The sequence below is a fragment of the Pseudophryne corroboree genome, chromosome 4 (assembly GCF_028390025.1).
Source record: "Pseudophryne corroboree isolate aPseCor3 chromosome 4, aPseCor3.hap2, whole genome shotgun sequence".
Taxonomy (NCBI): Eukaryota; Metazoa; Chordata; class Amphibia; order Anura; family Myobatrachidae; genus Pseudophryne; species Pseudophryne corroboree.
The window spans coordinates 187,657,644-187,675,721 of record NC_086447.1 but is presented as its reverse complement, the minus strand read 5'-3'; the positions used below and the strand labels follow the sequence as shown (position 1 = coordinate 187,675,721).

Here is an 18,078-nt window from a genome sequence, read left to right as displayed (position 1 = left end):
GTGCATCTCTCATATACAAGACTGAGTGTTTTATATGGTCTATGGTTAACAGGATCGTGTCTCTGTCTAATGTGTCAATATTTTCTGACAGTTTATCTGACCCCGCAGCGGCAGCACTGCACATCCAAGCTGATGCAATAGCTGGCCTACGTATAATGCCTGTGTGTGTATATACAGACTTCAGGATCGCCTCCTGCTTTCTATCAGCAGGTTCCTTGAGGGCGGCCGTATCCGGAGACGGTAGTGCCACCTTTTTAGACAAACGTGTGAGCGCTTTATCCACTCTAGGGGGTGTTTCCCAACGTGACCTATCCTCTGGCGGGAAAGGGAACGCCATTAGTACCTTCTTAGGAATTACCAATTTTTTATCAGGGAAAGCCCACGCTTCTTCACACACTTCATTTAATTCATCTGATGGGGGAAAAACTACGGGTAGTTTTTTCTCTCCAAACATAATACCCTTTTTAGTGGTACCAGTAGTTATATCAGAAATGTTTAACACCTCTTTCATTGCCTCAATCATACAGTGAATGGCCTTAGTGGGCATCAGGTTTGACTCATCGTCGTCGACACTGGTGTCAGTATCCGTGTCGACATCTGGGTCTGCTTGAGGTAGCGGGCATTTTAGAGCCCCTGACGACCCATGCGACGCCTGGGCAGGCACGAGCTGAGACATCGGCTGTCCCACATTTGGCATGTCGTCGATTTTCTTATATAAGGAGTCTATACGTGCACTCATTACTTTCCATAAGCCCATCCACTCAGGTGTCTGCCCCACAGGGGGTGACATCCCTTCTAAAGGCATCTGCTCCGCCTCCACATCATTATCCTCATCAAACATGTCGACACAGCCGTACCGACACACCGCACACACACAAGGAAAGCTCCGAATGAGGACAGGACCCACAAAAGCCCTTTGGGGGGACAGAGTGAGAGTATGCCAGCACACACCAGAGCGCTATATAATGCAGGGACTAACTAAGTTATGTCCCCTATAGCTGCTTTTTATATTATATATGTATTGCGCCCAAATTTAGTGCCCCCCCCCTCTCTGTTTTTACCCTGTTCTGAAGTGTAGACTGCAGGGGAGAGCCAGGGAGCTTCCTTCCAGCGGATCTGTGAAGGAGAAATGGCGCCAGTGTGTCTGAGGGAGATAGCTCCGCCCCTTTTCCGCAGCCTATTCTCCCGCTTTTTTCTGGATTCTGGCAGGGGAATTTACCACATATATAGCCTCTAGGGCTATATATTGTGGTATTTTTGCCAGCCAAGGTGTTTTTATTGCAGCTCAGGGCGCCCCCCCCCCAAGCGCCCTGCACCCTCAGTGACCGGAGTGTGAAGTGTGCATGAGGAGCAATGGCGCACAGCTGCAGTGCTGTGCGCTACCTTGGTGAAGACTGATGTCTTCTGCCGCCGTTTTTCCAGACCTCTTCTTGCTTCTGGCTCTGTAAGGGGGACGGCGGCGCGGCTCCGGGACCGAACACCAAGGACTGGGCCTGCGGTCGATCCCTCTGGAGCTAATGGTGTCCAGTAGCCTAAGAAGCCCAATCCGGCTGCAAGCAGGCGAGTTCGCTTCTTCTCCCCTTAGTCCCTCGCTGCAGTGAGCCTGTTGCCAGCAGGTCTCACTGAAAATAAAAAACCTAAAATTATACTTTCTTTCTAAGGGCTCAGGAGAGCCCCTAGTGTGCATCCAACCTCGGCCGGGCACGAAATCTAACTGAGGCTTGGAGGAGGGTCATAGTGGGAGGAGCCAGTGCACACCAGGTAGTCCTAAATCTTTCTAGAGTGCCCAGCCTCCTTCGGAGCCCGCTATTCCCCATGGTCCTTACGGAGTTCCCAGCATCCACTAGGACGTTAGAGAAAACTGTATATGAATATACAATTATCGGCTGGTAAGCACAATAAAATGTCCTAAATGAACAAGCAATTGCTATGTTTGAGCCGCTGATAGTTATGTTGTTGTAGAAAGCAAGCACTGCTTTTCTATTAGCCAACAGGATATAGTCCACCTTATAAGACTTGAAAAGGCACAGGGGCACTTTACCCGTCCATGGAGTCAATGGTTTATTACGTTCTCCCGACCGCTGGTGCTAGATCTTTTAAACGCAGTCTTGTCCAGAGGGAATAGAAATAAAGACAACCATGGTATAAAGTACCATCTCCTTAGTCAATAGGACGCTTTTCTGTAAGCCATGTCAGAAGTGCAGTGACATGCTTACCACTCCCTTCAGCCCACTGCTGCGATAGTATAATACGGAGATCCTTATGGTTTCCTTGGCTAGGGGGACAGAGAAAAATTCCCAGCTAGTGATCTCCTGGTCAGATTGACTCGTTTCCCACCTGTGACCAAACTCGGCAGAATTACAGTGATCACCAGACAAACACACTAGTTAATTCATATAAAGTTAAGCTGGGTAAACACGGAGCGATCTGTTATCTGATACAGCGGATTGGACTGACATATTGCTTGCACCAGCGCATATCGGGCAGTGTATATGCTCGTTATGTGGGTGCCAACATCAAACCTAATGATATCGATAGTGTCCTGTTGTATGCTAATGGAGGATGGACCATGATTATTTCATCCTTCTTTAACATTGTTCCAATGGCTAAACCGGACTAAAAACTGCCCGCAATGCAAAAGGTCCTGTGGACATTTTTGCTTACCACCTCAGGAGGCTGCGAGCAGAAAGGTCGGCTCCAGTTGTTAACGCGCTAAAATTTCAGAGCAACTGAATTACTGCTGTCAGGCGCCACCTCGTGGTGGGCGTCTACTATAAAAAAAAAAACTAAAAAAAACAATTATTGACTTGCCCCCTTATAGTTTATATTCTCAACCATACACACAACTGACCTACCTGTTCACTTTTGGATTGCGGGAGGACACCCACCCAAGCATCAGAAGAACAAATACTACATTATATTTGCACTGTGGGATGAAGCCAAAGTACCATGAGGAAACGCCCATAAGCAAATGCAAGAACATCCAAACTCCACACAGTTACAACCTTTGTGAAAATCGGACTCCATGCCTTTAGTGCAGTGATGCAGTAAAGTTGTGTAACCATTACACCAAGTGCGCTGTCTCCCAAACTAGATGGGGAGTAAACGGTGTACGGTTAAGTAAGTGTTGGGCAAGGTCTTTTATATGAAAAAGTTGTATAAACATATTAGTTATTTTATCTATATTATTTAGAACAGTGATTCAGTTTGATATATTGTAATAAAAGTGGCCTTACTTACTCTGAAAGCATTTCATGGGAAGGGCCGCACATTGAGCCGGGGAACCGCGCCAGGGGGAGATTTTTAGCAGGGAGCCGTGCCAGGAGCCTGAAACAATGCACCCAAGAACAGATCGGAAGAAGGGAGCAGATAAGTATCAACTTTCCCAACTTTTCTGTATATTTGATTGTCTCCCTTTTGTCCTTTACTGTAAAAAATAAGATTTTACTCACCGGTAAATCTATTTCTCGTAGTCCGTAATGGATGCTGGGACTCCGTAAGGACCATGGGGATTAGCGGCTCAGCAGGAGACTGGGCACAACTAAAGAAAGCTTTAGGACTACCTGGTGTGCACTGGCTCCTCCCACTAAGACCCTCCTCCAGACCTCAGTTAGGATACTGTGCCCAGAAGAGCTGACACAATAAGGAAGGATTTTGAATCCCGGGTAAGACTCATACCAGCCACACCAATCACACCGTATAACTCGTGATACTATACCCAGTTAACAGCATAACAACTGAGCCTCTCAACAGATGGCTCAACAATAACCCTTTAGTTAGGCAATAACTATATACAAGTATTGCAGACAATCCGCACTTGGGATGGGCGCCCAGCATCCACTACGGACTACGAGAAATAGATTTACCGGTGAGTAAAATCTTATTTTCTCTAACGTCCTAAGTGGATGCTGGGACTCCGTAAGGACCATGGGGATTATACCAAAGCTCCCAAACGGGCGGGAGAGTGCGGATGACTCTGCAGCACCGAATGAGCAAACTCTAGGTCCTCCTCAGCCAGGGTATCAAACTTGTAGACTCTTGCAAGAGTGTTTTAACCCGACCAAGTAACAGCTCGGCAAATTTGTAAAGCCGAGACCCCTCGGGCAGCCGCCCAAGAAGAGCCCACTTTCCTCGTGGAATGGGCTTTCACAGATTTAGGGTGCGGCATTCCAGCCGCAGAATGTGCAAGTTGAATCGTGCTACAGATCCAGCGAGCAATGGTCTGCTTAGAAGCAGGAGCACCCAGCTTGTTGGGTGCATACAGGATAAATAGCGAGTCAGTTTCCTGACTCCAGCCGTCCTGGAAACATATACTTTTCAGGGCCCTGACTACGTCCAGAAAACTTGGAATCCTCCAAGTCCCAAGTAGCCGCAGGCACCACAATAGGTTGGTACACATGAAAAACTGATACCACCTTAGGAAGGAATAGGGAACGAGTCCTCAATTCCGCCTTATCCATATAGAATACAGATAAGGGCATTTGTATGACAAAGCCGCCAATTCTGATACACGCCTGGCCGACGCCACGGCCCACAGCATGACCACTTTCCACGTGAGGTATTGTAGCTCCACGGATTTAAGTGGCTCAACTCAATGCGACTTCAGGAAATCCAACACTACGTTGAGATCCCACGGTGCCACTGGAGGCACAAACGGGGGTTGACTATGCAGCACTCCCTTAACAAAAGTCTGAACTTCAGGTAGTGAAGCCAGTTCTATTTTGGAAGAAAATCGATAGAGCCGAAATCTGGACCTTAATGGAACCCAATTTTAGGCCCATAGTCACCCCTGACTTGTAGGAAGTGTAGAAAACGACCTAGCTGAAATTCCTCCTTTGGGGCCATACTGGCCTCACAGCACGCAACATATTTCCGCCATATGCGGTGATAATGGTTTGCGTTCACTTCTTTCCTAGCTTTAAATCGCGTAGGGATAACTTCCTCCGGAATGCCCTTTTCCTTCAGGATCCGGCGTTCAACCGCCATGCCGTCAAACGCAGCCGCGGTACGTCTTGGAACAGACAGGCCCCCTGCTGCAGCAGGTCCTGTCTGAGCGGCAGAGGCCATGGGTCCTCTGAGATCATTTCTTGGAGTTCTGGGTACCAAGCTCTTCTTGGCCACCCGGAACAATGAGTATAGTTCTTACTCCTCTCCTTCTTATTATTCTCATTACCCTGGGTATGAGAGGCAGAGAAGGGAACACATACACCGACTGGTACACCCACGGTGTTACCAGAGCGTCCACAGCTATCGCCTGAGGGTCCCTTGACCTGGCGCAATATCTTTGTAGCTTTTTGTTGAGGCGGGACGCCATCCTGTCCACCTGTGGCCTTTCCCCACGGTGTACAATCATTTGGAAGACTTCTGGATGAAGTCCCCACTCTCCCGGGTGGAGGTCGTGTCTGCTGAGAAAGTCTGCTTCTCAGTTGCCCACTCCGGGAATGAACACTGCTGACAGTGCTAACACATGATTTTCCGCCCATCGGAGAATCCTTGTGGCTTCTGCCATCGCCATCCTGCTTCTTGTGCTGCCCTGTCGGTTTACATGAGCGACCGCCGTGATGTTGTCTGACTGGATCAGCACCGGCCGGTGTTGAAGCAGGGTCTAGCCTGACTTAGGGCATTGTAAATGGCCCAAAGTTCCAGAACATTTATGTGTAGGGAAGTCTCCTGACTTTTCCATAGGCCTTGGAAGTTTCTTCCCTGTGTGACTGCCCCCCAGCCTTGAAGGCTGGCATCCGTGGTCACCAGGACCCAGTCCTGTATGCCGAATCTGCGGCCCCCTAGAAGATGTGCAGTCACCACCACAGCGACACCCTGGCCCTTGGAGACAGGGTTATCCGCCGATACATCTGAGAATGCGACCCGGACCACTTGTCCAACAGATCCCACTGGAAGATCCTTGCATGGGACTTGGCGAATGGAAATTCTTCGTAAGAAGCTACCATCTTTCCCAAGGTTCGCGTGCATAGATGCACCGATACCTGTATTTGCATTAGGAGGTCTCCGTCTAGAGACGCCAACTCCTTGGACTTCTCCTCCGGGAGAAACCCTTTTTATCCTGTTCTGTGTCCAGAACCATACCCAGGAACAGTAGACGCGTCGTAGGAACCAGCTGTGACTTTGGAATATTCAGAATCCAGCCGTGCTGTTGTAGCACTTCCCGAGATAGTGCTACTCCGACGAACAACTGCTCCCTGGACCTCGCCTTTATAAGGAGATCGTCCAAGTACGGGATAAGTACTTCGGCCATTACCTTGGTAAATACCCTCGGTGCCGGGGACAGACCAACGGCAACGTCTGGAATTGGTAATGACAATCCTGTACCACAATTTTGAGGTACACCTGGTGACTAGGGTAAATAGGGATATGCAGGTAAGTATCCTTGATGTCAAGTGATACCCTGAAATTTTCCAGGCTTGCAATAATCGCCCTGAGCGATTCCATTTTGAACTTGAACCTTCGTATATAAGTGTTCAAGGATTTCAATTTTAGAATGGGTCTCACCGAACCGTCTGGTTTCGGTACCACAACATTTTGGAATAGTAACCCCGGCCTTGTTGAAGGAGGGGTACCTTGATTTCACCTGCTGGATGAATTGCCGCCAGTACTACCTTTCTCCGAGGGCAGCAGGCAAGGCTGATGTGAGGCAACGGCGAGGGGGAGTCGTCTCGAACTCCAGCCTGTATCCCTGTGATACTACTTGCAGAACCTAGGGATCCACCTGTGGGCAAGCCCACTGATCCCTGCAGTTCCCGAGACGCGCCCCCACCGCACCTGTCTCCACCTGTGGAGCCCCAGCGTCATGCGGTGGACTCAGAGGAAGCGAGGGAAGATATTTGATCCTGGAACTGGCTGACTGGTGCAGCTTTTTCCTTCTTCCCTTGTCTCTGTGCAAAAAGGAAGCGCCTTTGACCCGCTTGCTTTTCTGAAGCCGAAAGGACTGTACCTGAAAATACGGTGCTTTCTTTAGGCTTTTGTGAGGAAACCGGAGGTAAAAATTTTTCTTCCCAGCTGTTGCTGTGGATACGAGGTCCCAGAGACCATCCCCAAACAATTCCTCACCCTTATAAGGCAGAATCTCCATGTGCCTTTTAAATGCAGCATCACCTGTCCACTGCCGGGTTTCTACTACCCTCCTGGCAGAATGGACATTGCATTAATTCTGGATGCCAGCCGGCAAATATCCCTCTGTGCATCCTTTATATATAAGACAACGTCTTAAATATGCTCAATGTTAGCAAATACTATTATCCCTGTCTTAGCGTATTAATATTATCTGACAGGGTGTCAGACCACGCTGCAGCAGCACTATTTATGCTGAGGCAATTGCAGGTTTCAGTATATAACCTGAGTGTGTAAATACAGACTTCAGGATCGCCTCCTGCTTTTTATCAGCAGGTTCCTTCAAGGTGGCCGTATCCTAAGACGGCAGTGCCACCTTTTGACAAACGTGTGAGCGCCTTATCCACCCTAAGGGATATCTCCCAACGTGACCTATCCTCTGGCGGGAAAGGGTACGCCATCAGTAACTTTTTAGAAATAACCAGTTTCTTATCGGGGGAAACCACGCTTCTTTACACACTTCATTCATTCATCTGATGGGGGAACAAAACAGTGGCTGTTTTTTCTCCCCAAAAATAAAACCCCTTTTATGTGGTACAGGTTGAGTTGAGTCTAGATTTTAAATGTTGCAACCTGGCAAGTTGTTTATGCTTAGCTGCTGAAACATCTTAAATATATAACTATTTACATTATTACAGCGCCGGGTTATCACAAACGGTATCCGTTTTGTGATCTCTTTCTTTTCTTGTACAGGTTGAGTATCCCTTATCCAAAATGCTTGGGACCAGAGGTATTTTGGATATCGGATTTTTCCGTATTTTGGAATAATTGCATACCATAATGAGATATCATGGTGATGGGACCTAAGTCTAAGCACAGAATACATTTATGTTTCATGTACACCTTATACACACAGCCTGAAGGTCATTTTAGGCATTATTTTTTATAACTTTGTGCATTAAACAAAGTGTATCTACATTCACACAATTCATTTATGTTTCATAAACACCTTATACACACAGCCTGAAGGTCATTTAATACAATATTTTTAATAACTGTGTGTATTAAACAAAGTTTGTGTACATTGAGCCATCAAAAAACAAAGGTTTCACTATCTCACTGTCACTCAAAAAGTCCGTATTTCGGAATATTCCGTATTTCGGATATTTGGATATGGGATACTCAACCTGTACTTGGGTTTATGTCAGAAAATGCGTAACACATTTTTCATTGCCGAGATCATGTAACGGATGTTCCTAGTGGATTGTGTATATGTCTCAACCTCGTCGACACTGGAGTCAGACTCCGTGTCGACATCTGTGTCTCCCATCTGAGGTAACGGGCGTTGTTTTGAGCCCCTGATGGCCTTTGAGACGCTTGGGCAGACGCGGGCTGAGAAGCCGGCTGTCCCACAGCTGTTACGTCATCCAGCCTTTTATGTAAGGAGTTGACACTGTCGGTTAACACCTTCCACCTATCCATCCACTCTGGTGTCGGCCCCACAGGGGGCGACATCCCATTTATCGGCCTCTGCTCCGCCTCCACGTAACCTTCCTCATCCAACATGTCGACACAGCCGTACCGACACACCGCACACACACAGGGAATGCTCTGACTGAGGACAGGACCCCACAAAGTCCTTTGGGGAGACCGAGAGAGAGTATGCCAGCACACACCAGAGCGCTATATAATGCAGGGATTAACACTATAAGTGAGTGATTTTTCCCCAAATAGCTGCTTGTATACATATATTGCGCCTAAATTTAGTGCCCCCCCTCTCTTTTTAACCCTTTGAGCCTGAAAACTACAGGGGAGAGCCTGGGGAGCTGTCTTCCAGCTGCACTGTGAAGAGAAAATGGCGCCAGTGTGCTGAGGGAGAAGCCCCGCCCCCTTTTCGGCGGACTTTCTCCCGCTTTTTCTGTGATACTGGCAGGGGTAATTTTACATCTATATAGCCTCTGGGACTATATATGATGTATATTTTGCCAGCCAAGGTGTTATTTATTGCCCTCAGGGCGCCCCCCCCCAGCGCCCTGCACCCATCAGTGACCGAAGTGTGAGGTGTACATGAGGAGCAATGGCGCACAGCTGCAGTGCTGTGCGCTACCTTGGTGAAGACCGAAGTCTTCTGCCGCCGATTTTCCGGACCTACTTCGTGCTTCTGGCTCTGTAAGGGGGACGGCGGCGCGGCTCCGGGAACGAACACCAAGGTCGGGTTCTGCGGTCGATCCCTCTGGAGCTAATGGTGTCCAGTAGCCTAAGAAGCCCAAACTACCACCTGTTAGGTAGGTTCGCTTCTTCTCCCCTTAGTCCCTCGCTGCAGTGAGTCTTTTGCCAGCAGATCTCACTGAAAATAAAAAACCTAAATATACTTTCTTTCTAGGTGCTCAGGAGAGCCCCTAGTGTGCATCCAGCTCAGCCGGGCACAGAAATCTAACTGAGGTCTGGAGGAGGGTCTTAGTGGGAGGAGCCAGTGCACACCAGGTAGTCCTAAAGCTTTCTTTAGTTGTGCCCAGTCTCCTGCGGAGCCGCTAATCCCCATGGTCCTTACGGAGTCCCAGCATCCACTTAGGACGTTAGAGAAACTTGTATTACTTTATCCTGTATTTATCAGTTTTTTATTTATTGACCCCTGGTACCTTATATATTGTCATTTACATATAGATTGCCCCTCTCTATTTTTTCACCTGTCCCTTACTGTATTTTACTTCATTGGTACTTTTTATTTGTACTTAATTTATCCAGTACTTAATTTATCCTATATTGTACTTTATTTATCTGCTTATTTATTGTCTTTCTGTCCCGTATTTATTGTATTTTTATATAGATTGCCCCCTTGTTTGTTTCTTTTTTTAAGGTAACAGAGTTAGCATATATTAAAAATGGGTGGGGCAGAGATTGGGGATCTCACTCAGTGCGTGTCGTGCATGATGTACATCTGTGCGAAATGTGAGCGAACGGCTGCCCTAGAAGCCCAGGTAACTGATCTAGAGCAGATCGTTAAGCGACTGAGGGACATTCACAATCTTGAGCAAGGTTTAGTGGAGGAGTTGCAAGGGGGAGCACTGGTAGACGAGGATGATCAGGTAGCCAGTTGGGTCACGGTTAGAAGGAAGAAAAGGGGGAGGGGGAGACAGGACATCTCCGATCTGCCAAACCCCAACAAATTCGCCCTATTGGCCGAAGATTCTGGGGATGACACTGAGGAAATGACTGAACCGGAGGAGACTGTTCCCTCTAGCAACCAGAGGAGCGGTCCCTCCGGTACAGATGGGAAAAAAGATAGCAAGGTACCTAGTCAGATTGTGGTGGTAGGGGATTCTATCATCGCGGACAGGTAGATAGATTGTTCGGAGGGGCCGGTCAAGACCCGGCGGTCTTGGTGCATGTTGGCACCAATGACAAAGTTAGTGGTAGGTGGGATGTCCTTAAGAAAGACTATAGGGAATTAGGCAAGAAAATGAAGACAAGGACATCTAAGGTAATATTCACCGAAATATTACCAGTGCCACGCGCTAGCTTAGGAAGGCAGAGGGAGATCAGGGAGGTAAATGTGTGGCTTAGAGACTGGTGTAGGAAGGAAGGGTTTGTGTTCTTGGAACACTGGGCAGACATCTCAATCAGGCGCCATCTTTTTGTCGTGATGGATTTCACCTGAATGAGGAGGGGGCTGCGGTGCTGGGGGGAAGGATGGTTAGAAGGTTGGAGGAGCTTTTAAACTAGGAGCCTGGGGGTGGTTTAGCTAGAATCTACAGGACAAACAGGGAGAACAGTAAAGATCGGGGTAAGGAACAATTTGGGGGAGGAGAAGGGGGGAGCAAAAGATCGGCAGGCAAGGGTATCTGCATGGGTATTGACACCGGAATTACTGACACAGTTATTGTCCGAGATATTCCAAATTTATTACCTACGGATGAGTATTCCACAACAATACGGAATATAGAAAAGGATGTCCAAAGCATAAGGGAAGTTACTAACTTCAGGGGGCGGGACATAGAAAGACTTAAGTCAAATAGTGCTAGTAGTGAGGAAGGAGGTATTAAATATGATGAGGGTGGAAATGGAGGGAGGAGATTAACAATAGGTAAAGCCCAGTACTCACGGGCCGATGCGGGAGAAATGTGTGCTGAGCGAACCTCTCAGCACACATCTCTCCCGCTGCTCAGCACAGCGCGATGTGTGCTGAGCGTGCGGGGGGAGACGGAGGGGCGCTCATTTCACCCAGCGGGTAAAATGAGCGACCCACTAGGCCAATCTAGCACCAGCGATAGCGATGCGCGAGGCTGCGCATCGCTATCGCTGTGGGGGCTACACACGGAGTGATCCTGCTTAAAATCTAAGCAATCTAGTCAGATTGCTTAGATTTTAAAGCAGCGATCGCTCCGTGAGTACCCCCCCTTAAGTAATTCTAGAAAGACACTTGTAAATACAGATAACATACCATTAAAACAAACCGTCAAGGGAAACCCTAAGATAAAATGTATGCTTGCGAATGCAAGAAGCCTATTGGGTAAAATGGGAGAACTGGAATGTCTTGTATCAAAATTCCAATACGATATTATAGGTATTACGGAAACATGGTGGGACGACTCACGACTGGGTTGCGTTTTTGGAGGGTTATTCTCTTTTTAGGAGGGATAGGGCTACCAAAAGGGGAGGAGGGATAGGTCTCTTCGTTAAACCATCTCTTAAACTATGCATAATAGATACTATCTACAAGGGGATTGGAGATAACGTGGAGTCGCTATGGGTTGTGATCACAAGTGAGGGCACTGAAGCAAAGAAACTAGTCATTGCCACGTGTTACAAGCAACCGGATATCAGCGTTCATGAGGAGGAACAACTCTTACAGCAAACAGAAAAAGCAGCAGGAATGGGGGACATCCTAGTGTTAGGAGACTTTAACTATCCTGATATAAATTGGAGGAACGACTCGTGTTTAAAAACTAGGAGCAGCAGGTTTTTAAATACATTGAAGGATCAATTCTTGACTCAATTAGTCGAGGACCCAACTAGAGGTAAAACTATTCTGGGACCTAGTTATTACCAATCATGTGGACATTATATAAACACTAAAGTTGGGGAGACCTTGGGAAACCGCGATCACTATATGATCACTTTTGACATCAGTTTCAAGAAAAATAACTATAAGGGAGCAACCAAAACATTAAACTTTAGAAAAGCTAACTTCAATATGTTGATTCAGGCACTAAACGGCATTGACTGGGAAGAGTTGTTTCATGGCAAGGACACTTCGGAAATGTGGGATGCTTTAAAAGGGTTGCTTGAAAGCAATATTCACAAATTAATTCCAATGAGCAGTAAACGCAGGAGTTTTAAACACAAAGCAATGTGGCTTAATAAGGTAAAAGAAGCAATGGCTAATAGGCATGCTTTTAAAACATTTAAATCTAATGGAGGGGAGGATTCATTCCGGTTTTACAAGGAATGCAATAAAAGATGCAAAAAAGTAATGAGCAGCTAAAATAGCAAACGAAAAGCAAATCGCTTATTGTTGAAATAGGGCAGAAGGGCAACATTGGATACAATGTAGTTGTTAATTACCAATGAGCCAGGTTCACTGGAAGCAGGGCATGCAGGCAGATGGCACTGACCAACCCGTGAATTGCCCTGCCCTATTTCAACAATAAGCCGCGGCTTACTCAAATGCTGATATCAGATGACCGCATTCATTCCAGCATCTACGTGAGTTAATCATCTTTTGGTTCATTTTACCTTCCTTTAATTGTGTGAAGACGGTTTATGATTTCAACCATACATTCTAACACCAGTTATTCAGACGTATCTCTGTTTAAAGTACAACTATACTTAGTATTACCATCCATTACTACAGAACTCTCGCCACAACGGTTATCTGAGGGACTCCCATCATCAAATTAAGGGGACATTCATACCACTTGTGATAATTCTCTCAAGGACATTTATCTTTTCAATTTTCTTAGCATTAAATATTGTTTATTTGTATCCGTTTATAGCGAATGGTAGTTGTGCCTTCAAATGTGTTATTAATTCAGTCTGTATTAAGTCATTTCTTTATTATTAAATAAATATTTTTATACAATAAATTTTTAAACACATACATTTTTCTGTTTGCGCTCCCTATTCTTCTTTTTTAAATTTTGCGTCTTTTCAACCAAACTATGTAACTATGCGTAAGTGTTTGTCTTATCTGATATATCAGTGACTTTTTGATGGTAGAAGTAATATAGTAAGGGCTTCGACACAGAAGCAATTTAAATAAAAAAAATAAGATTTTACTCACCGGTAAATCTATTTCTCGTAGTCCGTAGTGGATGCTGGGGACTCCGTAAGGACCATGGGGAATAGACGGGCTCCGCAGGAGACTGGGCACTCCAAGAAAGATTTAGTACTACTGGTGTGCACTGGCTCCTCCCTCTATGCCCCTCCTCCAGACCTCTGTTAAGGGAACTGTGCCCGGAAGAGCTGACATTACAAGGAAAGGATTTTGGAATCCAGGGTAAGACTCATACCAGCCACACCGTATAAATTTGTGATAACATACCCAGTCGACAGTATGAACAACAACAGACCATCAGACAAACCTGATGCAACCATAACATAACCCTTATTTAAGCAATAACTATATACAAGTATTGCAGAAGAAGTCCGCACTTGGGACAAGCGCCCAGAATCCACTACGGACTACGAGAAATAGATTTACCGGTGAGTAAAATCTTATTTTCTCTAACGTCCTAGTGGATGCTGGGGACTCCGTAAGGACCATGGGGATTATACCAAAGCTCCCAAACGGGCGGGAGAGTGCGGATGAGACTGCAGCACCGAATGAGCAAACACAAGGTCCTCCTCAGCCCGGGTATCAAACTTGTAGAACTTTGCAAAAGTATTTGAACCCGACCAAGTAGCTGATCGGCAAAGCTGTAATGCCGAGACCCCTCGGGCAGCCGCCCAAGAAGAGCCCACCTTCCTTGTGGAATGGGCTTTTACTGATTTTGGAGGCGGCAAGCCAGCCGCAGAATGAGCCTGCTGAATCGTGTTACAGATCCAGCGAGCAATAGTTTGCTTTGAAGCAGGAGCACCCAGCTTGATGGATGCATTCAAGATAAAACAGCGAGTCAGGTTTCCTGACTCCAGCCGATCTGGCTACATAAATCTTCAAAGCCCTGACTACATCTAGTAACTTGGAATCCTCCAAGTCACGAGTAGCCGCAGGCACCACAATAGGTTGGTTCACATGAAAAGATGACACCACCTTTGGCAGAAATTGCGGACGAGTCCGTAATTCTGCCCTGTCCATATGGAAAACCAGATAGAGGCTTTACATGACAAAGCCGCCAATTTTTGACCACTTTCCACGTGAGATATTTTAACTCCACGGTCTTAAGCGGCTAAAACCAGTGATATTTCAGGAAACTCAACACCACGTTAAGATCCCAAGGTGCCACTGGTGGCACAAAAAAGGGGCTGAATATGCAGCACTCCCTTTACAAACGTCTGAACTTCAGGTAGAGAAGCTAGGTTTTGTATGAAAGAAAATGGATCGGGCCGAAATCTGGACCTTAATGGACCCCAATTCTAGGCCCAAAGTCACTCCCGACTGTAGGAAGTGAAGGAAACGGCCCAGCTGGACTTCCTCTGTAAAGGCATTCCTGGCCTCACACCCAGCAACATATTTTCGCCGTATATGGTGATAATGTTTAGCCGTCACGTCCTTCCTAGCCCTTACCAGCGTAGGAATAACCTCATCCGGAATCCCTCTTTTCTACTAGGTTCCGGCGTCCAACTGCCATGCCGTCAAACGCAGCTGCGGTAAGTCTTGGAACATACAAGGTCCCTGCTGCAACAGATCCTGCCCTAGAGGCAGAGGCCATGGGTCCTCTGTGAGCATTTCTTGCAGCTCTGGATACCAAGTCCTTCTTGGCCAACCCGGAACAATGAGTATTGTTCTCACTCCTCTTTTCCTTATGATTCTCAGCACCTTGGGTAAGAGAGGAAAAGGAGGAAACACATAAACCGACTGGAACATCCACGGTGTCACCAGTGCGTCTACAGCTATCGCCTGAGAGTCTCTTGACCTGGCGCAATACCTCTGTAGCTTTTTGTTGAGGCGGGATGCCATCATGTCCACCTGTGGCAGTTCCCACCGACCTACAATCTGCGCGAAGACTTCTTGATGAAGTCCCCACTCTCCCAGGTGCAGGTCGTGCCCGCTGAGGAAGTCTGCTTCCCAGTTGTCCACTCCCGGAATGAACACTACTGACAGTGCGCTTACGTGATTCTCCGCCCAGCGAAGAATTCTGGTGGCTTCTACCATCGACACCCTGCTCCTTGTGCCGCCTTGGCGGTTTACATGAGCCACTGCGGTGATATTGTGACTGAATCAGAACCGGTTGGTCGCGAAGCAGGGTCTCCGCTTGACTTAGGGCGTTGTATATGGCCCTTAGTTCCAGGATATTGATGTGAAGGCAAGTCTCCTGCCTTGACCACAGCCCTTGGAAATTTCTTCCCTGTGTGACCGCCCCCCACCCTCGGAGGCTTGCATCCGTGGTCACCAGGACCCAGTCCTGAATGCCGAATCTGCGACCTTCGAGAAGGTGAGCACTCTGCAGTCACCACAGGAGAGACACCCTGGCTCTGGGGGATAGGGTGATTAACCGATGCATCTGAAGATGTGATCCGGACCACTTGTCCAGTAAGTCCCATTGGAAGGTCCTCGTATGGAACCTGCCGAAGGGAATGGCCTCGTATGATGCCACCCTCCTTCCCAGGACTCGATTGCAGTGATGCACTGACACCTGTTTTGGTTTTAATAGATTCCTGACCAGTGTCACGAGCTCCTGAGCTCTCTCTATCGGGAGATAAACCCTTTTCTGGTCTGTGTCTAGGATCATGCCTAAGAGAGGCAGATGAGCTGTAAGAACCAACTGCGACTTTGGAATATATAGAATCCAGCCGTGTTGCCGTTACACTCCCAGAGAAAGTGATACGCTGTTCAGCAACTGCTCTCTTGATCTCGCTTTTATGATGAGATCGTCCAAGTACGTGATAATAGTGACACCTTGCTTCCGCAGGAGCACCATCATTTCCGCCATTACCTTGGTGAATATTCTCAAGGCCGTGGAGAGACCAAACGGCAACGTCTGAAATTGGTAATGACAATCCCGTACCGCAATTCTGAGATACGCCTGATGAGGTGGATAAATGGGGACATGAATGTATGCATCCTTTATGTCCCGAGTCACCATAAAATCTCCCCCTTTCAGGCTTGCAATAACCGCTCTTAGCGATTCCATCTTGAACTTGAACCCTTTCAGGTATACGTTCAGGGATTTTAAATTCAATATGGGTCCGACCGAACCGTCTGGTTTCGGGACTACAACATGGTCGAATAATAACCCCTTCCTTGTTGAAGGAGGGGAACCTTGACCACCACCTGTTGAAGATACAATTTGTGAATTGCAGTTAACACTCTCGTTGGGGGAAGCCGGCCGGGCCGTCAGTGAGGGGGCATCTTCTCAAAGTCCAGTTTGTATCCCTGAGACACAATATCTATTGCCCAGGGATCTAACAGGGAGTAAACCAACTTGTGGCTGAACTTACGAAGGCGTGGCTCCACCGGGCCTAGCACCGCCTCGACATGCGGTGGATTTTTGTAGAGGCCGGGGAGGACTTCTGTTCCTGGGAACTAGCTGTGTTGTGCAGCTTCTTCCCTCTGCCCCCGCCTCTGGCAAGAAAGGACGCACCTCGGACTTTGTTTCTTTATTCGAAAGGCTGCATTTAATAATGTCGTGCTTTCCTAGGCTGTGCAGGAATATAAGGCAAAATATCAGAATTACCAGCTATAGCTGTGGAGACCAGGTCCGAGAACCCTTCTCAACACAATCCTCAGCCTTCCATATGCCTCTTAAGTTGGCATCATCTGTCCATTGCATATTCTACAGGACACGTCAAGCAGAAATCGACATAGCTTTGACTCTAGGACCCAGTATACTCATGTCTCTTTGGGCATGTTTTATATATATATATATATATATATATATATATATATATATATATATATATATATATACCTATCTCTTAAGACAGCATCTTTAATATATATATATATCTCTATATATACATATATATCTATATGCATACTAGGGTCTCAATCTCTGCTGATAAGGTACCTGTCCACCCTGCCATAGCGCTATAAACCCATGCCGACACAATCGCCGGTCTGAGTAGTGTACTAGAATGTGCACGCTATCTGCAGGATCCCTGAGAATAGCTAGTGCTACCTTCTGTGCTGACAACCTAGGGGAAGATTCCCATCACATCCTGGCCCTAGTGGGGAAATGATACTGCCTGAGAATTTTTTGTGGGAAGCTGCAGTCTCTTGTCTGGAGATTCCCGCTCTTTTTCCTCATGAGAGGAGGGAAATTTACCTCAGCTTTCTTCCCCTTAACATGTGTACCCTTGTGTCAGGGACAAATGAGTCATCAGTGATATGCAAATCATCTTTTATTACAATAATCATATATTGAATACCTTTCAGCCATTTTGGCTGTAACTTTGCATTATCGTAGTCGACACTGGAGTCAAACTTCGTGTCGATATCAGTGTTTATTATTTTGGATAGTGAGCATTGTGAGACTCTGAAGGTCTATGTGACATAGGGACAGACATGGGTAGATTTCCTGTCTGTTCTCTAATCTTTTGTGCAATAAATTCACCTCAGCACAGGTGTCGGCGTTGTCGACGGAGACACCCTCTCACACACATATTTGCTCTATCTCCTCCTTAGGGGAGCCTTTTACCACAGACATGTCGACACACACGTACCGACACACCACACACACAGGGGATGCTCTATTTGAAGACAGTTCCCCCACAAGGCCCTTTGGAGAGACAGAGAGAGAGTATGCCAGCACACACCCCAGCGCTATATGACCCAGGAATCACACAGTAACTTAGTGTTAACCCAGTAGCTGCTGTATATATTGTTTTTACGCCAAATTTATGTGCCCCCCC

The 18,078-nt window shown here is 46.9% G+C and overlaps 1 protein-coding gene across 6 annotated transcripts in view; it reads right to left on the bottom strand.

Annotated features, from left to right (window-relative positions):
• PIK3CB (phosphatidylinositol-4,5-bisphosphate 3-kinase catalytic subunit beta) overlaps window positions 1–18,078 on the bottom strand; it is a 403,067-nt gene that overhangs the window by 135,932 nt on the left and 249,057 nt on the right. The gene's annotated exons all lie outside the window — the stretch shown is intronic.